Genomic DNA, 10,361 nt, shown 5'->3' with positions numbered 1-10,361 from the left:
CTTTGTGATTTATGAATGTCACGTGTCATTCATTAGGATGGGACTCACCTGCTAACCCGTGAGATCTAGGTATTAGGAAATGGCCAAAGGCTACTGAGTGAATTGCGTTTGAATTTGATATTCTGCCAAAGACCCAGATCCAGTTCCCTTCGACTTTAGAAAAAAATATATCCAAATATCTTTCCAAAGAAATTCAATCCGCTGAGGCTTAGTAGGCCGCAACAACTACCTGCTTCAATTATACATATTCATATATCCAACGCCATCTTTGCCTCCACTCTGAGGTTGTTGCATCACGAAGATGCTTCTGACGTGTTCACTTCAACCATCATCAACCAAGAAGAGTTGTGCCCGTGTGACGCAAGCAATAGCTGCGAGACGCTTCTCTGCAGTACAAGCATCTCATTTTTTTGGAAATGGAGGCATATGCCCCTGGCTCTGCATCACGACTATGCATGCAGTCATCTTATTAAAAAGTCTTAAAGTAGCACAGAAACAAATAAGTATTACAGCTCGCAAGCGGAGCGAAAAATAAAAATAAAATTACATGCTCAAAATCCCAATCGGTATGACAATGCAAAGCACAAGCTCCCTAGACTCCGATCCTGTTATGCAACCGCCATCCGAACCGGTTGAGTATAGCCCGCGCTACCATCTCCCATTGGTTGCACCCAGTAACCAAAAGTTTCCTGGAGTCCGTAGGAGTGAGTAAGGACTACGTACGGATCCATGCGGACGCTCTGAAGATGACCTACAAGAAAGTTAAAGTATGTTATCCGTTAAAAATCATGCCATTCCTGCAATTTCATATAGCCCACAAGAGCGCACATATTTCAATCTGAATATGAGCCGCGGTAATCTAATCAACCCCAGCTAACCACGTTTCAAACAATGATTCAATGTCAACCGGAGGAGTAATGTTAAAGACTATATGAATCGTTCTTCAAAGCAGTTTGGCTAGTGAGCACTCTATGAATAAGTGTTGTATTGTTTCATCATGATCACAAAAACAACAACGCGAACTACCTACCCACCGCCTCTTAAGTAAGTTATCTTTGATGAGGATTACTTGCTTGTGGACGAACCACATAAAGATCTTAATACGCAAGGGAACCTTAACCTTTCAAATATGTAACGATTTCGAGATTGGGCCAGAATTAATCAAATCCATATAGAAAGATTTCACCGTAAACATCCCATTTGTAGCTAACTTCCATTGTATCGAATTAGGTAGGTCGGATAATTGAACATCTATCAATCGCCGGACCAAATGCATCCAGGCAGTCCGTCGCTCACCAACTAACACACGTCTGAACTGAATGTTCAAGGGAGTCGTTTGAAATACTGTGCCTACGTAATCCTCCTAATATTGCACGATGTTATAAAGAGTGGGAAGCATATATACCCTCATCAAAATCATACATCTTGCAAAGTGCTTCCCAATTTTTGCAACCAAAATGGGTTACACTCTCAGAATTGTACAACTTTACTTCAAAAATCCACACCATGATGGGTCCTTAGGTGAATTTTCTTTGTTTCCATACTTTCATGGTCTTCAAAACCCATCCTCCCCAAGACATAGTGTCTTGCATAGCATGGGATAAGCTAGTTGAATTGGAAAAGATGAAAAGTACATGTTGAAATAGTTGAAGTCGTTCTTAATTACGAAAAAAATACTTGGCGTCGTGGCGTACCGTTTCAACATCGAAGGTCTCCTCGAGCTTAATGCTGAAGCGCCGATCTTCGTCCATCTCAAGGAACCTGTCGCACATACCTTGGTCATCGTGGCACTAGTCACACTCCCCCGGGTGGTTTTCGTCGTCCGAGTACGACATTTCCTATATTCATAATTCAAATATTAAACTTGTACAATTAAATATATGTACTAAAAAACCTAAATTAGATCATTATTATTCATCACGGGTTGCCTATCGATCTGTCGAGCCTTTTCTCGAAAACTATCAACACGGGAATGAAGGAGAAGCTACCCCCACGACAACAATTGGGATTCTTCGTCCTCTCATATATATATATATATATATATATATATATATATATATATATATATATATATATATATATGGTTGGAGACTCTCCCTCACTGATTCCTCTCTGACATTTGCGATCGTCGGTGATGGTAGCTCCTCCTTTCGTTCCCGAGTGCATTACACCAAATTGTCTAGCACACGGCAACGAAGGAGAAGCTATCCCCATGACAACAGTCGGGATTCTTCGTCCTCTCATATATGGTGGAGACTCGACAGACTTAAAGTCAACCTGAGAACTCATATTATAGGACTCATATTGACATCGAGATTTGGCTGGTCTCACCTCGAGGGCGGAGAGGGGTCGGTGACGGGGACGACGACACGGATGATGGAGGGGGCTCCTAGATTTCTGTAAAAACAAAAACCCTATAAGCTATCAAGTAATCAAATGCATATGCCTTGCATAGTTCTCTCGAATTTTAGCATTCAAAGTAGGAGTACTTTTCCAATTTGAGCATTCAATAAGCAAAACCAAATCGTAAAATAAAGTAGTATTCAAATTAGCATGCATTCAATTATAAGCAAAACTACATCATCTCTTGTGTCCGTACATCATTGAATATTATCACTAATACTCCTCGAATACTATCATACATATAGCATCGCTAATACACCTAGAACCGTAGCACCCGACGGGTATCGGCGCAGGCAGTGGACACCCAAAGAGAATGAACCATCACAGGATCACAGCTCCAGTGAGATCCCTGAAGAACCTGTCAGGTATTGTTGAACCTGCCCTCTAATGCAACCATGTAGCGATGGATGTGCTCGTCCTCCTCGCTAACACGGTGACGTACCACCTTCGTTGTGTCTGGAAGCTTCGGCACTGTCACTAGCCCACGCGACCGCCACCAAACAAGGATCGGGTCAACGATGGGCTGGCTCCTCACCAACCTACGCCTCCCAGAAGGTAGCACCTTCCAATACCAGCCCGGCGAAGCCCAGTCCCAGACATGGCCCCTCTGATCAAGCCGTCCTCCTCCGCCGAGTCGACGACGAGAATGCAGGATAGGCATCGTCGACGCCGATGCAGGAATAATTGCTTGAACTAAAAAATAAACTATTTCTATTAATTTTCTTGCTAAAAATAAACTACTTCTATAGTAAAATAAAATAGTTTTATTAAATCAACTAGTTCAGCTAAAGCACTTACTATAAATAAAATAAAGTAGTACTAACTAAAAATAAACTACTTCTATAGTAAAATAAAGTAGTTTTACTAAATCAAGTAGTTCAACTACTTAGCACTTATTAGAAATAAAATAAAGTAGTACTTACTAAAAATAAACTACTTCTATATATAGTAAAATAAAGTAGTTTTATTAAATCAACTAGTTCAGCTAAAGCACTTACTTTAAATAAAATAAAGTAGTACTTACTGAAAATAAACTAGTTTAACTAGTTCTATTATTTTTCTAACTAATTATATTAAACACTTTCTTTTCTTATTTTCCTTTTTCCTCTCCTGCTTTTTCTTCTAAATATGAACATATACATAAATGACTTTGATCATACACAATTTTCCTATACATACACAATATGAACATATACATAAATTGACAAAGAAAATTCTATGAACAAACAAAAATCATTAAAATTCTATGAAGAAAATTACAACAGAAAAAATCATAAGAATTCTATGAACAGAAAAAAATCATAAAAAATTGACATATTCTTTGCATATATATGAACATACAAACATTTGCGTATTCAACAATAATATCACCCAAAAAAGTCTATGAACAGAAAAAAAATTCTAACACAATATGAACAAATTACAACAACTCAATTAACTACACATCTATACTACACATCTAAATTAGGAAAATTTATATATATGAGCTCACTGCGCAAGGGGGCGGCGACGAGGAGGCAAGGCACGGGGATGGCGACGGTGAGCGGCGCGGCGACGGCAACGGTGAGGGGTGCGGCGACGGGCGACGATCAAGCAGGGCACAGCGACGGCAACGGTGAGGGGCGCGCCGACGGGCGACGAGGAAGAAGGGCCTGCGGCATCGAGGCAGGGGGGCGCGGGGCGGCAATGGCGTCTGGGCGGCGTGGGACGACGTCAGAGGCAGGGTGACGACGGCGACGGCGAGGCATAGAGGGGCAGCCTGGCGGCGGCGGGGGGGCGGTGAAGATGAACTGAATGAAAATTTTCACAAGTGCTAGTTATATAGACGAAGCATTGGTCCCGGTTCGTGACAGAAACCGGGACGAATGCCACCTTTAGTCCCGGTTCGTGCCACCAACCGGGACCAAAGGCCTCTTTTCAGCAGCCCAAAGGGCGGGAAGCAGAGGCCTTTGGTACCGGTTGGTGGCAACAACCGGTACTAAAGGGCGGCATTGGTCCCGGTTGGTGTTACGAACCGGTACCAATGCCCCCCTTTAGTCTCGGTTGGTGCCACCAACCGGGACCAAAGGCCTTGCACATCGGCGTGTGGTAGTGGGAGTTTAGTCCCACCTCGCTAGTTGAGAGGGGCGAGCGGCGATTTATAAGCCCCACTGCCGCACCCCTCTCGAGCTCCTCTCCGTTGCAGGCTTACGGGCCTAATTGTCACTTCTATGCCTGATGGGCCTCTTGGATGTTGCTATGTCTTGAGCTTGCGTTGGTTTTCCTCGAAGAGGAGAGGGTGATGCAGCGATAGTAGCGTAAGTATTTCCCTCATTTTTTGGGAACCAAGGTATCAATCCAGTAGGAGGCTCCTCAAAAGTCCCACGCACCTACACAAACAAACAAAGAACTCGCAACCAATGCAATAAAGGGGTTGTCAATCCCTTCATGGCCACTTGCGAAAGTGAGATCTAATAGAGATAGTAACATAAGATAAATATATTTTTGGTATTTTATAATATAGATGCAAAAAGTAAAGATGCAAATAAAAATAGATTGAAAGCAAATATGATAAGAGATAGATTCGGGGGCCATAGGTTTCACTAGTGGCTTCTCTCAAGATAGCATAAGTATTACGGTGGGTGAACAAATTACTGTCGAACAATTGATAGAAAAGCGAATAATTATGAGATTATCTAGGCATGATCATGTATATAGGCATCACGTCCGTAACAAGTAGACCGACTCCTGCCTACATCTACTACTATTACTCCACACATCGACCGACTCCTGCCTGCAACTAGAGTATTAAGTTCATAAGAACAGAGTAACGCATTAAGCAAGATGACATGATGTAGAGGGATAAACTCAAGCAATATGATATAAACCCCATCTTGTTATCCTCGATGGCAACAATACAATACGTGCCTTGCAACCCTTTCTGTCACTGGGTAAGGACAGCGCAAGATTGAACCCAAAGCTAAGCACTTCTCCCAGGGCAAGAAAGATCAATCTAGTAGGCCAAACCAAACTGATAATTCGAAGAGACTTGCAAAGATAACTCAATCATACATAAAAGAATGCACAGAAGATTCAAATATTATTCATAGATAAACTTGATCATAAACCCACAATTCATCGGATCTCGACAAACCCACCACAAAAGGAGTTTACATCGAATAGATCTCCACAAGAGAGGGGGAGAACATTGTATTGAGATCCAAAAAGAGAGAAGAAGCCATCTAGCTAATAACTATGGACCCGTAGGTCTGTGGTAAACTACTCACAACACATCGGAGGGGCAAGGATGTTGATGTAGAAGCCCTCCGTGGTCGATTCCCCCTCCGACAGAGTGCCGGCGAAGGCTCCAAGATGAGATCTCGCAGATACAGAAGGTTAAGGTGGTGGAAGTTGTGTTTCGTCCTGCTCCTGGATGTTTTCGGGGTACGTAGGTATATATAGGAGGAAGAAGTACGTCGGTGGACGCCCGAGGGGCCCACGAGACAGGGGGCGCGCCCTCCTATCTCGTGGGAGCCTCGGCTGCTTCTTGACTTGCACTCCAAGTCCTCTGGATCACGTTCGTTCCAAAAATCACGCTCCCGAAGGTTTCATCCCGTTTGGACTCCGTTTGATATTCTTTTTCTTCGAAATACTGAAATAGGCAAAAAAACAGCAATATGGGCTGGGCCTCCGGTTAGTAGGTTAGTCCCAAAAATGATATAAATGTGTAAAATAAAGCCCATAAACATCCAAAAGGGGTAATATAATAGCATGGAACAATAAAAAATTATAGATACGTTGGAGATGTATCAAGCATCCCCAAACTTAATTCCTGCTCGTCCTCGAGTAGGTAAATGATAAAAAGAGAATTTTTGATGTGGAATGCTACCTAGCATAATTCATAAGGTAATTTTCTTTATTGTGGCATGAATGTTTAGATCCAAATGATTCAAAATAAAAGTTCATATTTATAAAAGAAATAGTAACACTTCAAGCATACTAATCAAAGTAATCATGTCTTCTCAAAATAACATGGCAAAAGGAAGTTCATCCCTACAAAATCATATAGTTAGGCTATGCTTCATTTTCGTCACACAAAGATGTTCCCAACTTCTATACCCCCGATGACAAGCCAAGCAATTGTTTCATACTTAAATAATCTCAAACTTTTTCAACCTTCACGCAATACATGAGCGTGAGCCATGGATATAGCACTATGGGTGGAATAGAATATGATGATGGGGATTGTGTGGAGTAGACAAAAAAGGAGAAAGTCTCACATTAACGAGGATAATCAACGGGCTATGGAGATGCCCATCAATTGATGTCAACATGAGGAGTAGGGATTGCCATACAACGGATGCACTAGATCTATAAATGAATGCTCAACAAAAGAAAACTAGTGGGTGTGCATCCAACTTGCTTGCTCACCAAGACCTAGGGCATTTGAGGATTCCCATCGTAGGAATATACAAGCCAAGTTCTATAATGAAAATTTTCCACTAGTATGAAAAAGAACAACTTATGAGACTCACTATATGAAAAACATGGTGCTACTTTGAAGCACAAAAATATGAGACTCACTACATGAAGAACAAGGTGCTACTTTGAAGCACAAGTGTGGAAAAAGAGATAGTAACATTGCTCGTTTTATTTTATTTTATTTATTTTTATTTTTTTCTTTTGGGCCTTTCTTTTTTTGGCCTTTCTTTTTTTTCTTTGGGCAATGTTCTAATAATGATGATCATCAAACTTCTATTGATTACAAAAATATGAATTACAACTCGAAACTAGAACAAGATATGACTCTATATGAATGCCTCCGGCAGAGTATCGGGATGGTGCAATGAATCAAGAGTGACATGTATGAAAAATAATGCATGGTGGCTTTGCCACAAATACGATGTCAACTACATGATCATGCAATGGCAATATGACAAAAATAAAGTATGTCATGATGAACGGAACGGTGGAAAGTTGCATGGCAATATATCTCGAAATGGCTATGGAAATGCCATAATAGGTAAGTATGGTGGCTGTTTTGAGGAAGATATAAGGAGGTTTATGTGTGATAGAGCGTATCGTATCACAGGGTTTGGATGCACCGGCGAAGTTTGCACCAACTCTCAAGGTGAGAAAGCGCAATGCACGGTACCGAAGAGGCTAGCAATGGCGGAAAGGTGAAAGTGCGTATAATCCATGGATTCAACATTAGTCAAAAGAACTCATATACTTATTGCAAAAATTTAGAAGTCATCAAAAATCAAGTACTACGAGCATGCTCCTTGGGGGATAGATTGGTAGGAAAAGACCATCGCTCGTCCCCGACCGCCACTTATAAGGATGCACAAGTCAGGTACACTTCATGTTTCAAATTTGTTACACAACTTTAACCATACGTGCATGCTACGGGACTTGCTAACTTCAACACAAGCATTCTTTAAATTCATATTCACCCAACTAGCATGACTTTAATATCACTACCTCCATATCTCAAAACAATTATCAAGTATCAAATTGATCATAGCATCCAATTCACTCCTATGATAGTTTTTATTATACCCAACTTGGATGCCTACCATTCTAGGACCAATTTTATAACCATAGCAAATACCATACTGTTATAAAAGACTCTCAAAATAATATAAGTGAAGCATGAGAGACTAATAATTTCTTAAAAATTAAGACACCACCGTGCTCTAAAAGATATAATTGAAGCACTAGAGCAAAAACTATCAAGCTCAAAAGATATAAGTGAAGCACATAGAGTATTCTAGCAAATTCTAATCAAATAGGCTTCTCCCAAAAGGTGTGTACAGAAAGGATGATTGTGGTAAATTAAAAAGCAAATACTAATATAATACACGATGCTCCAAGCAAAACACATATCATGTGGCGAATAAAAATATAGCTCCAAGTAAAGTTACCAATGAACGAAGACGAAAGAGGGGATGCCTTCCCGGGGCATCCCCAAGCTTAGGCTTTTGGCTATCCTTGAATATCTTGGGGGGCCTTGGGCATCCCCAAGCTTAGGCTCTTGCCACCCTTTATTCCATAGTCCAGAAAAGCTTTACCCAAAACTTGAAAACTTCACAACACAAAACTCAACAGAAAATCTTATAAGCTCCGTTAGTGAAAGAAAAAAAACCACCACATAAGGTACTGTAATGAACTCATTGTTTATTTATTTTGGTGTTAAACCTACTGTATTCCAACTTCTCTATGGTTTATAAACTATTTTTCTAGCCATAGATGCATCAAAATAAGCAAACAACACACGAAAAACAGAATCTGTCAAAAACAGAACAGTCTGTAGCAATCTGTAACTAACGCAAACTTCTGGAACTCTAAAACTCCTACCAAAATAGGAAGTCCTGTAAAATTTGTTTATTGATCAGCATAAAAAAGAATCAATGCAAAACCTTATTCCTGTGATTTAACAAAATTATATTCGTGTGTGCAAAGTTTCTCTTTTTCAACAGAATCAAATCAACTATCATCGTAGGTTATCCTATAGGTTCTACTTGGAACAAACACTAATTAAAAGATAAAAACACATCTAAACAGAAGGTAGGTGCAAGATTTATTAATAAGCAGGAGCAAAAACAAAAAAACATAAAGAAAATTGGGTTGCCTCCCAACTACCACTATCGTTTAACGCCCTAGCTAGGCATAAAAGCAAAGATAGATCTAACGAGTGCCGTCTTTGGCACTAAAATCATAAGTAGAGCACTTGTGATCTCTATGGATTCCTCCCCTTTTAGTAATCGCTAAACCTTTAGGCAAAAACTCAAGAAATTCATTGGTAGCAAAAGGTTCCTTAACGATAGAGAGACAATTGGGAAGAACACTTATGGATTTGAGATCCGCATCTCCCTTAATAGAAGATTCCCCCTTGTTTTTAGGAACATAAATAAACTTGGCGGTTTTGGTAGGGGATTTTGGAGTGTTTATCATGGAAGAAAACGCAAACCTAAGTTGGTAATGATATCCTCGAGTTTACCAATTCTTTCGGAATCAAGATCTATTTTTTCATTGACTATAGGTTCTTTTTCTTTAAGATTTTTCTAAGTAACTCCAACCCTAGATCCAAATTGGGTAATGTGATTATGAATCTTTTTATCCAAATTTTCAATTAACTCAATAGTGGCAATTTTATTTTGAACAATATCAAGACGTTGCGTCACATGTTCTAAAGTTAAAACCATTCCATTAACCAAAAGAGGTGGTGGGCCAAACAAAACTAACATATCATTATAAGCATCAAACGTATGGCTACTCATGAAATCACCTCTAGTAGCAATATCAAGAACACATCTATTCCAAGGAGTAATGCCTACATAAAAATTGCGGAGAAGAATGCAAGTAGCAAGCTTCCTAGTAGCTTTATATTGGGCATTGCAAATTCTATGCCAAGCATCTTTTAAATTTTCTCTCTCCCTTTGCTTAAAATTGAGAATTTCTTGTTCGGGAGTGAGAATAAGGATATGAGGACTAGCCATGGCAAACGGAAAAAGGCAAGCGAAAAAGAGAGGAGGAGATTGGGAAAGAGAGGGCGAATAAAACGACAAGGGTGAAGTGGGGGAAAGGAAAACGAGAGGCAAATGGCAATTAATGTAAATGCGAGGGAGATGGGTTTGTGATGGGTAATTCGTACGTCTTGGCTTGAGCGAAGACATCCCGGCAACGGCGCCAGAAATCCTTCTTGCTACGTCTTGAGCTTGCGTTGGTTTTCCTCAAAGAGGAGAGGGTGATACAGCGATAGTAGCGTAAGTATTTCCCTCAGTTTTTGAGAACCAAGGTATCAATCCAGTAGAAGGCTCCTCAAAAGTCCCACGCACCTACACAAACAAACAAAGAACTCGCAACCAACGCAATAAAGGGATTGCCAATCCCTTCACGGCCACTTGCGAAAGTGAGATCTAATAGACATAGTAAGATAAGATAAATATATTTTTGGTATTTTATAATATAGATTC

This window comes from Triticum aestivum, unplaced genomic scaffold, assembly GCF_018294505.1.
Source record: "Triticum aestivum cultivar Chinese Spring unplaced genomic scaffold, IWGSC CS RefSeq v2.1 scaffold25474, whole genome shotgun sequence".
Classification (NCBI taxonomy): domain Eukaryota; kingdom Viridiplantae; phylum Streptophyta; class Magnoliopsida; order Poales; family Poaceae; genus Triticum; species Triticum aestivum.
The sequence above is the reverse complement of the archived record's forward strand: the minus strand, read 5'-3'. Positions refer to the sequence as shown.